The 17,533-nt window shown below is 33.4% G+C and overlaps 1 non-coding gene across 1 annotated transcript; it reads left to right on the forward strand.

Moving 5' to 3' along the window:
• The first annotated feature begins 2,478 nt into the window (after positions 1-2,478).
• On the forward strand, positions 2,479-2,551 carry TRNAK-CUU (transfer RNA lysine (anticodon CUU)). Its single transcript has one exon. It is a non-coding gene; the product is annotated as a tRNA-Lys (tRNA).
• Positions 2,552-17,533: the final 14,982 nt, after the last annotated feature.

Below are 17,533 nucleotides of genomic sequence, written 5' to 3' on the forward strand. Positions count from 1 at the left end.
TATATAATATTTCAAAATCAGGCATCCACTTTTTTCTAAAAATCAATAATCAAAAACTGTGACAATCGGCCCCGGTCTCCCCTTATACTTGTAACAAATTTTATAAAAACTCGTTAATATGTATTCAAAACAAGAATTTATTTTCTTTTAAAAAGAATATTGTAAAATTGATTAAAGAAGCGACTTTATATAATAATCAAATCGAATTAATTTTAATTTAATAATAATGATTGAAGTATTAAACTTATTTCAGAATATATTTTGAATAAATTTTATGCTATCTATTGTAATGAATTTATGAGATTCGCGGATATATGAAATACTTGAAACAATTATTACAATACTTGCGTACAATAAGTATATTTTTGTGTGTAAATGGTTATAGATACCTTGCGAAGAAATAAACGCAGTTAACATTAATTTTGTTACAAGAGAGATACTTCACCTCACGCATGCGTCTTGATTTCAACAAACCGAGCCCGAATTCGCGTAACTAACGCAAGGCACTCTGCAACAATCGATAATGCGAGGACGCCTCCATGGCTTAGAGCGGTTTACAGCGTGGCGTGGTTGCACGAATAGGTGTTTATCCTACAACGGCGCGGTAACTCTAGGCTAGAAAGCTCTGTGAGATACGACGAAAGGGGTTCTAAAAGACGAGACGCGCCAAAAAGACGGCGGGGGAGTTATGGCGTTGCGCGCGCGGATCGATTATTCTACAACACAATACGCCACATGGCAATGCTTACTGTCGCTCCGTAGATTTACCACTGCCGCATATCCTTGCCGGCTTAATGTAAACTCACATGTTTCCGATAGAAAAGCACCGGCGGGGGTTTAAATGTGGCTGAAGTGCTTAAAAGGGACCAGATAGCAATTTGCGCGTTAGATGCGATTTACGTATTCGCTTGCACAATTGCCGGAGTATATAGGGTGTCTTGAGAAATGCGTAGGCGCTTCGACAGGATTTGCCCTATCGATAATCCTCATTTATCTTCTCTTAAAAAATTTGACAGTTTTTTTTAATAATGGAGTGACCAAATTTTTATATACTTAAAAAATACAATATTATATTTAATATTATATTTATTACTTAATATTTTCGAAAAACTTTATAAATAATTTCAGAAAAATATAGACCAGCAACAGATATTTAATTTACAATATTACTGCAAAATTACTGATAATTTGAATCTTCTCTCTCTCTCTCTCTCTCTCTCTCTCTTACGTTACATATTTAATATTAACAAATATTTAATTTGTATCTTAGTAAGACATGATAATTAACAATTTAGAATGTTGACAAATATTAGAGATATTTAATCAAATATATAGCGTGAAGAAGAATACAACTAAAAAATTATAGTTAGATATTTTTTTTGTTTATTATTTAATTTGTAATATTATTACAAAATTGCTGATAATTTGATTCCTTCTCTCTCTTTCTTTCTTATGTTACATATTTTTAATATTAATAAATATTTAAATTGCATCTTAATTAGTGAAACATGATAATTAACAAATATTTAATTTGCATCTTAGTTAGTAAGACATGATAATTAACAATTAAGGACGTTGGCAAATATTAGAGATATTAAATAGAATTTATAGTATGGAGAGAATAAAGCTAAAAATTATAGTCAGACATTTTTGTCTGGGAACATCGTATACGGGCGGTTATGATCAGTAATTCTGCGACACTTGTGGCATTAATTATTCGTAAAAGTGTCTGGCGTTTCGCTTATGGTCCGCATTTATGGTCTTATTAGACTATCTTTTTATGCGCGCGTCGTGTTATCGTTTATATCACGCGGTAAAGGAAAATCTATTGTACGCGATAAGACTACTTTTACCCAAATATTTTATTCTCCGCAGTCTTATACTATTTTACGGTCTTTTAATTAAATACGCAATTATCAAGCAACAGATGTATTTAAATAATTAAGAATGAATATCACGAAAACTATTTTGTATGCGAATAATTTTGTTATCATTCTCATTACATATAATTGGATTAATTAATATTTTGTTTGTAATATTAATGGTATAATATGTGAATGCATCTTCTGTTTGAAAATTAAGGTAGGGAGGTACCTAATTAGGACTGAATATTTGATAATGAAATCTCTTAAGCGAATAATGGGTTTAGTTAAATTTGCAGAAATTGCATAATTTCTACAGACGCGTATATTACAAATTCTCTCAATTTTCTTGATTACATATGAAAAGTTTCACTAAAATATCTAGATATTTAGAGTGAAATTCACATCCGTAAATAATTTTGTTAAATTATTAAAATAATTATGTAGAATACTCAAAACTTTTTATAGCATTGCTCATGCTTGAGCATTCTACATAATTATTTTGAAATTGTATTTAGTTAAATTTTTAGATACATTAACGCAAAATCATTGCATCCATGTATTTGGATCTTAGATGTTGATTTTATCAGAATGAAAACCCTTCGTTTCTGTAACAGCCCGGCTAGCTCAGTCGGTAGAGCATGAGACTCTTAATCTCAGGGTCGTGGGTTCGAGCCCCACGTTGGGCGGTTTTTTTTATCTTAGAAAAATCACAAGATTTGTGAAAAACCCTGATTATCACACAGAAAAAATGCTACAAAAATTCGTGTCTATTATTTAATTAAAATAATTTTTATTTTTATTAAAATATTTTCGTTTTATGCGTATGTACATTTTTTTTGCATTATATTTTAATATTTTATTTTCTATATTGCATCTCTCCGTTAAAACAGATTTATGTTTAAATTACATTATTAGTTATATTAATGACGAGCGCAAATAATAATTGCCATTGCATATTGCACCAAGTTTTCGCTTCTTATTTTAATTTTTATAGACCTATTAATTTCTATCAATGTATAGCTTACTTTTAATCTCGAATTAATTGATTCTTCATCTTTTTCTAGTTTTTAACATCAGAAAGAGATGAAGAGTTAATTGAACCGAGATTAAAATTAAACTATATTGATAAAAACGAACATTAATAAATTTAACTGCAGAGAGACATAAATTTTAAAATCATTATATCGACAAAACTTGTCGATATAAAAAAATTCAATTAGCAAATGAAATAAGTGATGTTTAATATGTTACACGCGTATCAAGAAAAATATTTGTCACCACGAGCTCCACTTTCCAAGTTTTGTTTGCCAAACAAAATATATCTTCACACACACGTGAATCAAGAAGTACAGTGTACATCGACAGTGGAACGCACGCAGCTGTTTCGCAGTGAAATCAGGAAAGCAAACGAACCGAGCTCAAGGAAGTCGGATCGCAAACATTATTGTTCAAACAATTTTACGTCTTGCATTGCGCAATAATATAGTGGTGGATGTCGTCGTTAGCGGTAGATGATGTTTCTTTGTCTTACCAAGTGAAATCGATTCTATTATCTACGAGTCGACAGATAGGATTTCGCGCAACTGTATTTTCGCCTTTCCCGCAGCAATTCTAGATTAGAGATTTGATAAAGAGAGATAAATCGAATTGGATCATTCGATAGAGCTTCCAAATGTAGAAACGTTATAATACGTGGTAGGAATAGAAGATCGATAAGCGCATGCCATGTGCATCAATGACATTTAAAATCCTGCTGAAATTTGTGTGATGCAGATAATATAATTATTTTATTGCGATGCAATAATTACTTTATTACATAAATATTTAAATATATATCTGAAATCAATATTTCATTTAGCTTAATATTATTTCTATATTGCATTTAATATAACATTTTACAGGAAATTTTCACGAAAAAAATGGTTTTGCTAAAGTATTTAAAAATTTTGCTGGATACAAATTTGGAAATAATTTTGTTAGATCAAAATAATTATACAGGACTTTCAAGCTCATTATGTTTGAATTCTACATAATTCAAAATTAGGAAATCTAGGAATCGGCTGTAATTAGTGCGCCACGTATTAATCCAAAGACTATATTTAACTGTTTAAAAACTCATTTGACGTTTATGTCCATTTCGATTAATATAGTTTAATTTTAATCTCGGTTTAATTAACTTTTATCTCTTCTAGTTCTAAGAATTAGAAAAAGATAGAGTAAGTTGAACCGAGATTAAAATTAATCTACATTTATGAAACGCGAGCATTAGTCGTATGATAAAAATCAGTTTCGTCATATAACAAAACACATACATTTCGGCTATTTTCTAGCCTTCCTCGGCGTAAAAAAGTACACAAAAAGTGTACTTTAGTAAAAAAGTAGAAATAAATCGTTACAGTCAATTAACTCATTAATAATAATAATTATTCTGATATATATAATTATTCTTATAATTATTCTAATGGCCTAACGAAATTATTTTCAGATCTGTATTTAGCTAAATTTTTATCTAGGATATTTCAGTAAAATTGTTCCTTTTGTGTTGGTGCATATTTTTTCTCTCTTTCTTCTGCTTCTTTTGCCTTTATTTAGATGAAATAAATCACAGAGATCCATTTACGTCCGTGACAAGAATTGAATTTGGGCACCGATCCTGAAAGCAGCTTTTCGAACGAGGTTTCGCTGAGAACGATTGGTACGACTGCCGATCAACGGCGAGAAAACGATTTCGTTCATTCACTAACGTGTCCGGTTTGACCAGTCGAGGATATGACAAAGGACGATGTGTGGAAGGACAGGAAGGATATAGAGTGACAATTGCTTTTTCTTTTGGCGGCAAGTAATACTGCCTCTTTCTGAGGTAAAGCGAGTCGTTCCGCCACAATAGAACCTGAGAAACACGCTGAATGTATCCCGCGAATTGTCGTCAGAAACATTTCAACATTTCGTTTTTATCCTTGTCGCTGCAATGATAGCAGAAAGAAAGTAACAGTGACTGATCATCATCTAATGATCGGATCCTCGTCTAATAATAAAATAATAAATTTTGCCGTGAAAAATGAAGATAAAGGAAGTAAATAAATCAGCTAATTCCAATTTTTCCGCTTTAATCCATATTTTAAAATTGTATTAACAACAAAATTATCTAGAAAGAATACTCAGTGATTATTGAATATTTTTGTCTGGTTGGCTTACAATATGAATAATACCGAGAAGAGTCAATTAATAAAACTAATAATAATAAAAATATATTTTTTTTTTGCTTTTTTTACTTTTCTCTCGAATTATTTATAAATATTTAATGAATATAAATTAAAAACTTTTCAGTCAGTTTATAATTTTAGTAATAATATTCTATAAAAACGAACTATTCTGTTTTTTCCATCTCTCTCTCTCTCTCTCTCTCTCTCTCTCTCTCTCTCTCTCTCTCTCTCTTTCTCAATTTAATTCATATCTTCTTTCTGTCACTAAAAAGAAATTTTTATCCTATAAAAGTATGCAACATTCAATTCTATTACACGAAATTTCTTTATGACATGGGAATTTTTCGTGTACAGGGAGGGTTGCATATGCTTCGCGTGTCTTATATGTCGTAGTTGTTTCATCAGGAGGATTTGCGGCTCGTTTGACATAAAAGGCGCGCCATAAATCCGCGGATTTCGATGAATGACGTGTCATTTCGTCGCTTCTCATATCTGCGCGGCCTTTCGGGTGTCGTAGCCCTTATAGGGCTCGTCAGCGTCAGTTCTTAAGCGCCTGCCGTTAATCAAACGAGATTTATATCCTTGGCGATTCTCGCGTCGCATAACGAGAGTGTAAATTTCGCTATCGCGACACCTGATGATCGAAACCACCGTCTCGTAAAGCACAACCGTGAAAAGAATTTTGATCTGTCGAAACGTACGGTCGGTGGCACAAGAGCGTCGTCAGCAATTTTCTGAAAGAAACTGAATATGTTAAAAATATTAGCACACACTAATTACGCCGCCGATCCCCATTATTAACTCTAATTTATTTTTTAGTTATTTGAATTTTAGGGAATCTTAATTGTTTTTTTATTATAAATTAAAGTTATATTTTAAAATGTATATTCCATGCAGTAAAATGAATTTATTTAACAGACGTCCAATTACTGTTATTATTGATTACATTTTTCGGCAAAAAAAGACCAAACTAGTCATTTCCCATTGAATACGAATCCTAGCTTCTAAATTGTTCCATCATGTCACAATTTTGAGAAATTTGCATTTAAAGTTACAAAAAAAAACTACTTTTACATATTTTGTCATATATGTGAGAAGTTTTATTGCAATCAAAATTAAATACATTGATAGGACTTTCTATGCTCAAAAGAAATTTTTAGTGTCGGCTATGATTAATAAGATATTTATGGTTAAATATGAGGTTTATTGCAGAGGAAAGTTAATTAGGTCATTGAAGATTTAAATAGCTTATACCTATATAGTTATGTTTAATGAAATATAAAGGTTTTATTTAGGTCACTGAATACAAAATCGATGTCATAATTGACAAGTCTTACTATTTTACGTTTCCTTGTGTTTCTGATTTAACTCAGCGTTATATCAATCAATATATAGAATATAATACAGAACAATTTAATATAATGATAGTAAAATTGCGATGATATCACAATATACGATTTATGTTACGCGACGTTTGTTATATCGGAAGTGGTCATGCCCGCCGAGGCCGATTAATTAAATAATCGCGATCGACGTGCCGTGAATTTGCGCGCGAAAATACAGAAGGTTGCCGTGTCCGATGCACCGTGCGAGTTTCATAGCAAATTACCGGTGCTCATTTAAACGCGCCTTGCACCTTCCATCGGCAACCCTCTACAGTAAACTCCCGCGTGCGAGCATTTACTACAAAAGGGGACATGCATGACTAGCCTGTTGGTTTAAAAAAATAAAAACGAAAAAAAGCGAAACAAAGGGGAAAAAAATGCGAACAGTCGGAGTTGCATTCGAGGGTTGTCGTGCACGAACGAGGGGCGGCATGCCGCAAAAGATCTCGACGGAATAAATATGCGGGGATACGGGCGCACCCAAAGACGCATCGCACCCTCGCGTTGCCGACGCATTTGACGTTGTCGTTCAACAGAGCACCCCACACTCGGGGCGCGCACTTCAGCGACGAGTCGCGGGTAAACGAAGCCGGTAATTGCTGCCGCCACGCCTGTTTGCAGAACTTCACCGCGATTGATCGATGCGCACTTCAGCTTCAGAAAGTCCGTTAATCTTCGGTTACCTAGTTATTCTAACAAATGGTTGATACTTTACCGCTTGGATAAAATAACGTAGCGTTATTATGTTTACTTCGATTGTTAGGTAATATTGTAGTGTATTATAGTGAATGATAAGGTCATAGTTCTCATTCAATTTTATATGTATATAGTGATAGATAAAAGCTACAAATCTTTATTTTAATTTATTTATTCGATTCTCTTACGCAGTTAGAAAATTTGTTTTAAATTTATAACACATGGTCCGAAAGGGTCCACTCAAATTTACGTTTAAGGAGGTTGTGAGGGAAATACAATATGTTAAGAATTATTTTTAAAAATTACAGATTATTTTTTCTAAATTGCATTTAAAAGTAATATAAAAAAAATTAGAGAGTTGACCATCTGGATCAAAGTTATTTCAATAAAAAGTAATATTTTTTTAACTTGTACTCTAATAAAAATACATAAAAATGTATTATAAAATAATGATAAAAATCTCAATTTTTTAATATAAATACTTTATGAATTCAAAAACATTTATGTAAAGTTACATTGGGATGCAGACATTAATTGGTCAGTAAACAAACAAAATATTTATTTATTATAAACTAATTGGTGAATCTCAATGAAACTTTGCATAAATCATTTTTAGTACTTAAAATATTTTTATAAACAAAAATTTAGATTTTTGTTATTATAATATTTCTAAAATTTTTGTTTATAACAATAAAACTAATATCAAATAAAATCAATAATCTATAAAAATGTGCTGCTCAATAAAAACAGAATATTATGAACACAACTTTCACATGTATGTACCATGGTAGTTTATTTAAAGCATAAATATTAATTGTATTTTATGCCCTTATAACCTCCTTAATACAACTTAGTAACACATTTATTGACACAATATTGTCCAAATACTGACTCAATATTGCTTCAAAATATCCTTAATACCAAGACACTAAATATATTTGTAATTAAAAGGAATTATTATGCAGATGAATGAGAAAATGCATCTGTAGAGTTTGATTTCCGAAAGATATCACATAAGAAAATACAGTATACATTACGTATATTAGATTTTTATACGCGACGTAGATTTCAGAATATAGACCTTGATACTTTGCGTGACACGACACGCTTCCAGGGAAATAGAAAATTCTGAGAGCGCAGCACAGGGATTTCTGGGGTTGCAAAAGGAAGAAAGTGCGTGTTTGGCGTCTTGTAATGCCCAGTTTACATACACTAGCGGTAGTTGAGACGACTTTCGGACGTGCATATGTACACACTTGAGTACTCGAATGAGTGGTCGAGCATGTCTCGACACATTTGAGTCCACCGAGTCAGGTTACTCGGCCGAAACCTCGAGTCGGCTAGTAGGGTGTGTAAATCGGTCTTACACGACGCACTCCAGGGTATATAGTTGGCTTTGCGACGACACACGTACGGTACGTTCGTAGGAGGCTCGGAAAGCTCTTCGAGAGGATGGCATTCTTTTGCGCTCTCCCTTCCGGCACGCTCAGCGAAGCGTGACCAGACGAACGCGCGCGGCGGTTTTCGCTAACGAGCCGTGAAATGAATCATACATTGTCCCAGGCAGCGCACGTCGTACGCGTTCACACGTGCGCCCGAAATCGAGAGGAGAGACCGCCGGCGAGATGTGGAAGGAAAGCGGCCCGATTGACCGTGAAATTCGCTGTCGCCATTGTCGCGCCACTGCGACGAGACTCTCTCCACCGAGAGCGACCATGGCGATTATTACACCGGTGTTGCATTTTCCTCTCTCGTTGGCGGATCGTCAAAGTGCGTCCGACGTGTTCCCCTCCAGCGATACGTCTCCTCTTTTTTTTAAACTCGTCCTGCTGAAGCGAAGATGTAGCGGATTGGTGGTGACAAATATTTTACGAATAGTTGAAAGAGCAAATGATTAATTACGTTCATCTTATATTAATTAATATGATTAATATGATTAAATGACGCGATGTCAGAGAGCCTAAATTTTTACATTACTCTCTAAATCTGAATTAGTGAATAGTTACTAATTACCCAGTGGCATACTTGGCACCGATAATCAGTGAAGTTCAACTAAAAAAGGAAGAATGTTTGAGCATTACATAACTACACTGTTAAAAATGTCATGAAATTTAATATACTTTTAAATTACACGATTTGAACTTAATTTCATGACATTACATTAAATTTAATGTATTTATAACTGGAAAATATATTTGTGTACATGTACATGAAATTTAATGTATTTTTCATGAAAATTTATGAAATTTAATGTACTTTTTATAAAATTTTATGAAGAGTACATTAAATATTATAAATTTAATGTACACGTTCATTACATTTAAGTAACTACTGTAACTTAATTTTCAGTTAAATCGTTCTTTACTGTTAATTTCGTTCATAGTCCTTTACGTGTAAATGAAGCTCGTAGTTATATTTCTAACAGTGTAAAATACTGATATTTGTACATTAATTTCAATCTTCCAATATCATATTCATTGAATTTAAGCACAAAACAAGATTGGTTAGATCACACAATAAAGATTAGCTAGGTTAGTAATCTCACATTTAATTTACTGATTACCAGTGGTATACTTGGCACCGATAGCAGTGATTATCCATTGATTCAGATTTAGAGAGTACAAAAATATGTTTTTGATAATATTTAATTAATTAGTTGATACGTTAAGTGATGTATATTTTTGTAGGGATAATTGATTTGCAGTCATTTGAGATTAGCGAAGTCATGGATCCGAACTCAATCAATATACTCTACATTCTAGAATGTCAAAACTTTTTGCAGTATTACTCATCGTGTTTGAAATTCTTGCGTAATTATTCCAACAAAATTATTTTCGGATCTGCATCTAGCTAAATTTTTAAATACTTCAGCAAAATCTTTTCGTTTGGAATTGAGATAAACTACTCTCTGAAATTTTTAAAGTGAATCTCACTCTTTAATATTGAAAATTGAGCCACTCTTTTCCGATACTGATTCAATTTCTACTTACTCTTTAAAGTAAGATTCCATTTCAAAGAATTTAGAGAGTAGAGATGTGCTTTTACGATTTATTTCCGAGAATACCCTGATAAAGACCGGTTGAACGATGTACATATATCAATACAGAGAAGTAGGTAACGTTCGAACAACTGAGAAGGGCAAAACGAAGTCGTGAATTGTGTACTGATGTGAGGTGTCAATAGTTTATCCCTAAGAAAAACTGTCGCGAATACGTAAGAGGTCTATTCTTCATCGGAGAACTCTCTGAACTGGTGCACACGATGCAGTAAGTTGAAGTGAAACAAATATACGTAGTTTGTTTCACTTTAACTGATTGCACCAGTGTGCACCAGTTCAGAGAGTTCATTGATAAAGAACAGACCCATTGTTTCAGTAACCAGTAATAAGCAAGAGTCAAACATAATACAAAATAAACGTTCAAATAAAGTCAGTAACGAGGACACACAATCTGAATATATAATAATATTAGCACTGATTGCAATAAATTTGAAATATATAATAATATACATGAATTTAATCCAAACGCAAAACTTACTTTAAAAATAAAAAAGAAAATAAAAACTGCATCATACATATTTGATATATAGCTAGATAATTTATTTTTATTTCTATATTTTTTAAATAAGAAACAATAATGTATTATATGCACTGTAAACAAGAAAAAAATAGGCGTTTCTACTATCATTCTGATTTTTCGTTTTCTACGAAAATCTTGATCCAGTTACGGCTACACGTTACAGTTGCTCCTAAACATCGGAAGTCGATCTTAATATTTGATCGCTCCACCGGTAGTTTCTCAATAAAATATTTAAAAAGCTGCTCGTCGTTCGAAGTTTAGTGTTCCGTTTGAAATATTCTGTAACTGTTGCACATATCAGTAGACTGTACGAAAACAAAATAATGTTTAAAAATTAATTCATCATAAAATTTAACACATAAACCTCTTGGTTAAAGATATATTTCTAAAAATAATTTTGACTTATAAGATAAAATTAATAATGCCAGGTTATAGAAAATATGTATTAAAAACATACTGTATTTTTTAAATTACATTCTTTACATTGAGAAAAAAATGTTTTTGATAAAAATTCATTAAAAAATCGGGAAACGCGGCTTCTTCTCCGAAATTCGAAGAATTCCAAAACTTCCTGCAGTATGTAATTTTTTTCTGAGGATCATCTATATGAAACCGAGAATTTCGGATGGCATTACGGAACCCGCTGAATTACGACGTCATTAAAATTTCTTCGCGCAGAGAATCCTGACAACAATCGTCCTTTTTCCTTTTTTTATTTCTCCACAGAATCGCGCGTCGTGGGTGTGCCTGTCGACGTAGTGCTTTAAATGATAGCAGCTATTTCCGGTTTCTGCATCTTTCACAGTAACACGGGGTTCGAATCTGTTCACGGATGATAATTTGCAAGAAAGCGTCGTCGATACATCATTCGCGAGACATGCGCTCTTTGCTTTATCAATATTCTTCTAAAGTAATACAACATTGTAGTCTCGCACTGTTTAATAATTTAAACAATATTGTGTTATTATATAATAATTATTGATAGTTACACAATTACAGTTATAATTATTGACTAATTATATAACTATCATTTATATTTACATAATTATTGATTTAAAGAAGAATACAAAGAAAATATTAATTTATTTCCAGATTCGTTTTTTACTACATACTTTTTTAATTGATATTAATCGTAATTAAAAAATATGTATTTAATTGATTTAAATATTTATTTTTTAGTTTAATGATATATATGCACGAGCATTGCAATTTGCGTTAATCGAATTTTCAATTAATATTTAATACATGTGTCACGCTGTCACACATGATAACGCGATTTTCCATCGCGAATGAATTTGCATCGTAACATAAAATTTTACGGACAGAGATCGACGGACCGTCCACAAATCGGGAATTAGGTTTGCTCAGGCTGTTCGCGCTACGCTGTCGACTTGGGTGAAATCGCTCGCTCGTGGTTATCGACATCTCTCGAGAACACGATGCAATGCGTCGCGTGTCCGACCTTCTCCAGGAATTTTCTGCTCCGGGGAAAATCCGCCTAGGTCAGATTATTCCGTTATCGCGGGAGAAATCGTGGAGTCGACCGATAGCGTCCGACGGCACGTTGGGATTACCCTGTGCACTTTACGGAAGTAAAGCTTACGCGGCGGTATCGACTCCCGATGACATTCGATAATCCCGGGATATAGCCAACAGCGAACGTGACTTCACAGGAGAAGTCACTGGTATAAATCACGATAATATTCCGATAATATTCTTTAATAACGGCAATAGAACGTCGCGTCGTATCGCTGGAAACAAGGAAAAATATTTGTATCGACGTCTAATTGGACGTTTCCGCGATGATCCAGATTTTTTAGCTCTTCTTAAACTGTTTTCGAAATATTTTATATAATATGTGTGTGTATATTACGTATATAATTAAAATATTTTTAATTGCAAAATCTTTAAAATAATCTTCAAAATATTAGTCAGGCTTTTCAAGCTGTTGTGTTGATTAAAATTAATATACAGTTGAAAAATTTGTATTAAAAACATTTTATGTATGTCAAACAGTCCATTCAAATTTTTGTTAATTTAATATGAAATAAATATGTTAAAAATAATACAAATATGTGAAAAATTATGGAAAAAATTAACACAAAAATATAATCTGACATAATTTTTAAATAAATTGTGGAGAAGTGGCACATTTCTTCAGTAAAATTAACATTTATAATATGTTAAATTAATACATGTTTCAGTAAAATTAACGTTTATTATGTATTAAACTAACATATTTTATTCGCTTAGCATTTTTCATTCTGAAAATCAGAATCCGAATAATAAGATTATGTAAGTTAAAATTATATAAGATTATGAAAAACATTTATTATAAACAATTTTTTACAACGTAATTGAAAAAAATGTCCAGGTCCACCCACAATATTAATTAGAAATAAATGAGTCACACACAAATACCAATTAGAAGTTAAATGAAACCCACAAATATTAATTAGATTTAAATGAACTCTCGGATATATTAAAAATTTAACACGAAAAAATTTTAACAAAATCCATTTTTAATACAAATACAAAATGTTCTTTACTGTATATTAGTTACAACCACGAGGAAATTTGTACGGTGTGTATATTAAAATAAAGTATAAAAAACGCGGCTCAATATATAGATTAAAGGTTTTCCGTGTATTTTATCTTTTTACCGCGCTTATTTTCTACGCGACATTATACTCCATATGTCAAGCGGCAAAAGTAATTGATCGATCGCGAGTGTCTTGCCGTTCAAGATATTTCTGACTTTCGACGAGCGAATATCAATTTGCTCTCACGTGCATATATATCTCCTTCTAATCCGCGATTGAAAGGAGGCGAAAAAAGGAATAGCGCGGAAAAAGCAGAGCCAGCGTCCGCAGTTTCCAGAACGATATAATCATGCCGGCGCATTATCCGCGGAAAAGCTGGCGCAGCTTCCGTGCTGGATGCCAGCCAGGATAAATATCAATTTTACGACATCTACGGATACATTCTCGTTTGCCCAGCCAAACTCGCATGTTGCCGGCAGGCCTCGAATCCGCGGTCGGTTTGATTTATGAACGTTGATCCTCGACTGCGTCACGTTTAACTCTAGAAATACCGTAGCTATTTCTCCATCAGGTAAAAAGAGATATATGATACACGTTTTTCCATAAAAGTATCGTCTCACGGTAAAAGGCTTGAGCTCTAGGAGTATAGAATTTCCGTGGTGACTACAGACATTTTTTGGACATTTATTCCCTCGCATAAAACGAGAAATCGTTCTTGAAATACACATCGTAAGTGTGAGTTTTCGTTAGTTTGCGTTATTGAATTTCCTTTTTATTTCAACTAGCCGAACCTTTTCAGATACATGCACGCGAACTAGCTACATACCTATATACGTACGCAGCCCTCCGGCGTTACACCCCGTAACTTTACGGCTCTCGTAAAAGCCGTTTGATGGCGGTGGAATTCTTTTTTTATGCTGAAAAGTAGGATTTTATACGGACAAGTGCAGGCCGTCAGAGAAAGCGAGCTGAATAATAGCGCGTGCGGTGAAATAAATTCGAACAGCTCGGGATATTAAGGATAGCCAGCTCACGTAATGCCATTGTTACAAATTCACCGTTACGCACGCATTGATAAGCACAAAGTAGAGTAATAAGAGTTTGATCGACGTAGTTCCGTTTAAATAATTACATGTCTTTTGTGTCGAAATTATTTCGTATTTATTACACGCAGAAAATAATTATCTACCGTTCTACATTTTTATTATTATTAAGAGCCTGAAAGTAGATTAACCAATATTTAGGTAATTAAATATGAATGATTCACATCAAATAACGTCATTTATCGAGTTTTATATTAATAATAGATGCCATTAAAATTTTTATTTGATTCTCAATTTTAAGTAGTAACACTGAGACAAAATGCAATTTTCAGGCAAAGCAAATTTAGATATAGACGCGAATGAAGGCTTAATCATTTTTCCGTATAAGTGAATTTTAACGAAACTCGATAACATTACGTCGAATTTCCGGTGAGAGCATAATCGCTTTAGCGAAATTTCGATAAGCGCCTCGTGCTTTAACTAGCCCGCATTTATTATCGGTCGCGCCACTCTTCGTTATTAGATAAAAAAATTAATAGTCGATCAATCACGATCAATTTCAGGAATGGCGTAATTGGCTCACGAGCTGACCGAAGATGTGCTTTATCTCTATTTTCTACAGGACGACCGGTTAGACAGACGCTAGGCGGGGTTAAAGATATTCGTATCAACGTGGTTTCTCTTGCCATGTTAAACTGTCAATTATTGTCTTATTTTAATCTATTATCGCGCGGTCAAACATTTAATTATGAAGATGTAGTGGAATTGGAATTGTTGTTGCAACTCATAAATCATGACTACCAACACGCTGAGACAAATGAATGAACCAAAAGGTTCCGATTGTATCAATCAGAATTGGTTCTCAACTATAGAATTTCAGTATAATTAAAATTGAACAGTAATAAAATTTTAGAATTCTATTACTATTTAATTTTATAATTTTTAACTATAATTCTAATATAATTATAAAAAAATAAAAAATCTTATTATATATTATAATTCATCCATTTTTAACAAAAGTTCTGATCTAACATTAGAAGGAAAAATAAATTCTTTTTCTTCTTGTATTGCTCCAAAAATGTCTAATTGTATGTCAATATATAACAATATATATTGAACGGTCGAATAATCCGTATGAATGCGCAAATTATCGTAGCATAACGAGTCTAATTAATGAGCTAGACACAGGAATTCCTGCGGTACTACGTTTTGATCATAATGTAGCTCGCGCTATGGAAGTGCACGCTTGGGTCTGATTGTATATTATAATTAGATCAATAATCTGAAATCGAGGATATGAGAGTTAATGAACCTCCAAGGAATTAATATTTCAAGGGACGATTTCAACAACAATAATAATTATTTTATGATCTGAAAACATTACGAAATTTTAAAATAATAAGAACAAGATTTCAAAAAGGACACAAAAATAGATTTAATAAATATAATTATAGACAAATAATAATAAGTGTTTATAATTGGACGATTTCATTAATCTTAATAATTACTTTACGACCTAAAAGTGTCCTACAATAACGAGAATAACAGGGTTCCAAAGTTACAAAAATAGGATCTAGTAATAATAATAGGCGTGTATAAATATAAATGTGAATTTAACATAACTATAATCTGAAATGCAACGATCGTTTAAATAATCCTAATAAACGACCGGGGCGTTTATAAATATATGAAATCTATCACACTATCGTCATTTGCCCTTTTGTATATATTTGAATCTGATAATTCAATAATCTAAAATTAAAGATAAGAGAAATTCAATAAACTTTTAGGGAATTAATAATCGGACAATAATTTTAATGATTATTTTATAATCTGAAAACGTTGCAGAATTCTATATATAACAACAAGAATAACAGAGTTTTGAAATAACAAGAATAGAATCTAATATAAGTGTGATAATAAATAACAACGGGAGTGTATAATTATAAATGTGGATTTTAAATAGTTATAATCCAAAACGAACAGTCGTTCGAATAATCCTTGCGACCGGCGTTTATAAATACGAAATCTCTCGCGCCATCATCATTTGCTCTTTTGCGCAATGTTTTGTAAGCCATGTATAAGCGAGCTTATTCTGTACATGGACCATCACTTGGAGCCTCGATTTTCTGCTTCATCAAGACATCGCCAACGCAAGCCGGCCGGCCGTATGCTAATCGGGTGCATGGCGGGGAGGGAGCGCAGAAACGCCACCCTCCGAAGAAGGGCGATATACGAAGGGAGAGTCCCCCGGATGATCCCTTGGACCGAGTGAGTGACATCGCGCGCAGGAACAAGGGCGTGCGGATTTTATGGTGCGGCTTTTTTTTTCCTTTTTCGACCCAACGGCGATTACGCGCACACGTCGTCCGAACGAACGGACGGACAAACGACGATGACGTGACCGCGTGAAATTGCGTGGGCGATGCAGGATTTGTTGCATGTATCGTTGTAATCGAGGAACGATAAAAAGAACGTAAACGGGGTACAGATTTCGGGTAGCGTATGAAAAACTGTTTAATGTGGCTGCACGCATTATCGATTTAATAATTCGATATTTTGAGGCGTCCCTTCAATCATTTTTTTTTTCGGTATTTTAGAGACGTGCAATTAACAAGAGGAAATATTAATTGCTTAAAACAATTCGTACTTTAGTAGAAAAATCACATTTTCAAGAATAACATAACACGTGGGTTTAAAAAAAAGTGCAATCTTTATAATTATTCTCTTTTGTACATATTTACGTTTCAATTTGGCGTACCTTCTATTTTTTACATAATTCATAATCGTGAAATATCTTTTTAATATGTGCGTTTTCCTTCGCTCACAATTTTCCGATTAAATCGATATCCTGCTAAAAGAAATAAATATTTTCTATTCTATCTTTACGCCGGAAATTTCCTAAACGCCGTTTATATACGGGAAAACGCAAACGGTGCGGACTTCCTGTGGAGTTCTACCCCATTCGGCGCACGTGACTGCCGAGAGCGGCGATAGCGGCATTTAACTCTCCCATGTGTTCTGCAAAAATCCGGTAATTCGCGGAGAGGACATTCCCTTGATATCGATAACCCTTCGGGGTGCATCGCACGTACATCGAGCCGAAGCACCCTTTCCCTACGGCCCTGCCGACCTCCCACTATCCTCTCTCGGTAGCCGGCAGCAGTGCTCAGTCTCTGTCGAGCTACCATCGCGTTCGGAGGTGGCTTGCTCCGTTTTT

The sequence above is a fragment of the Trachymyrmex cornetzi genome, unplaced genomic scaffold (genome assembly GCF_001594075.2).
Source record: "Trachymyrmex cornetzi isolate Tcor2-1 unplaced genomic scaffold, Tcor1.1 scaffold687, whole genome shotgun sequence".
Lineage (NCBI taxonomy): Eukaryota > Metazoa > Arthropoda > Insecta > Hymenoptera > Formicidae > Trachymyrmex > Trachymyrmex cornetzi.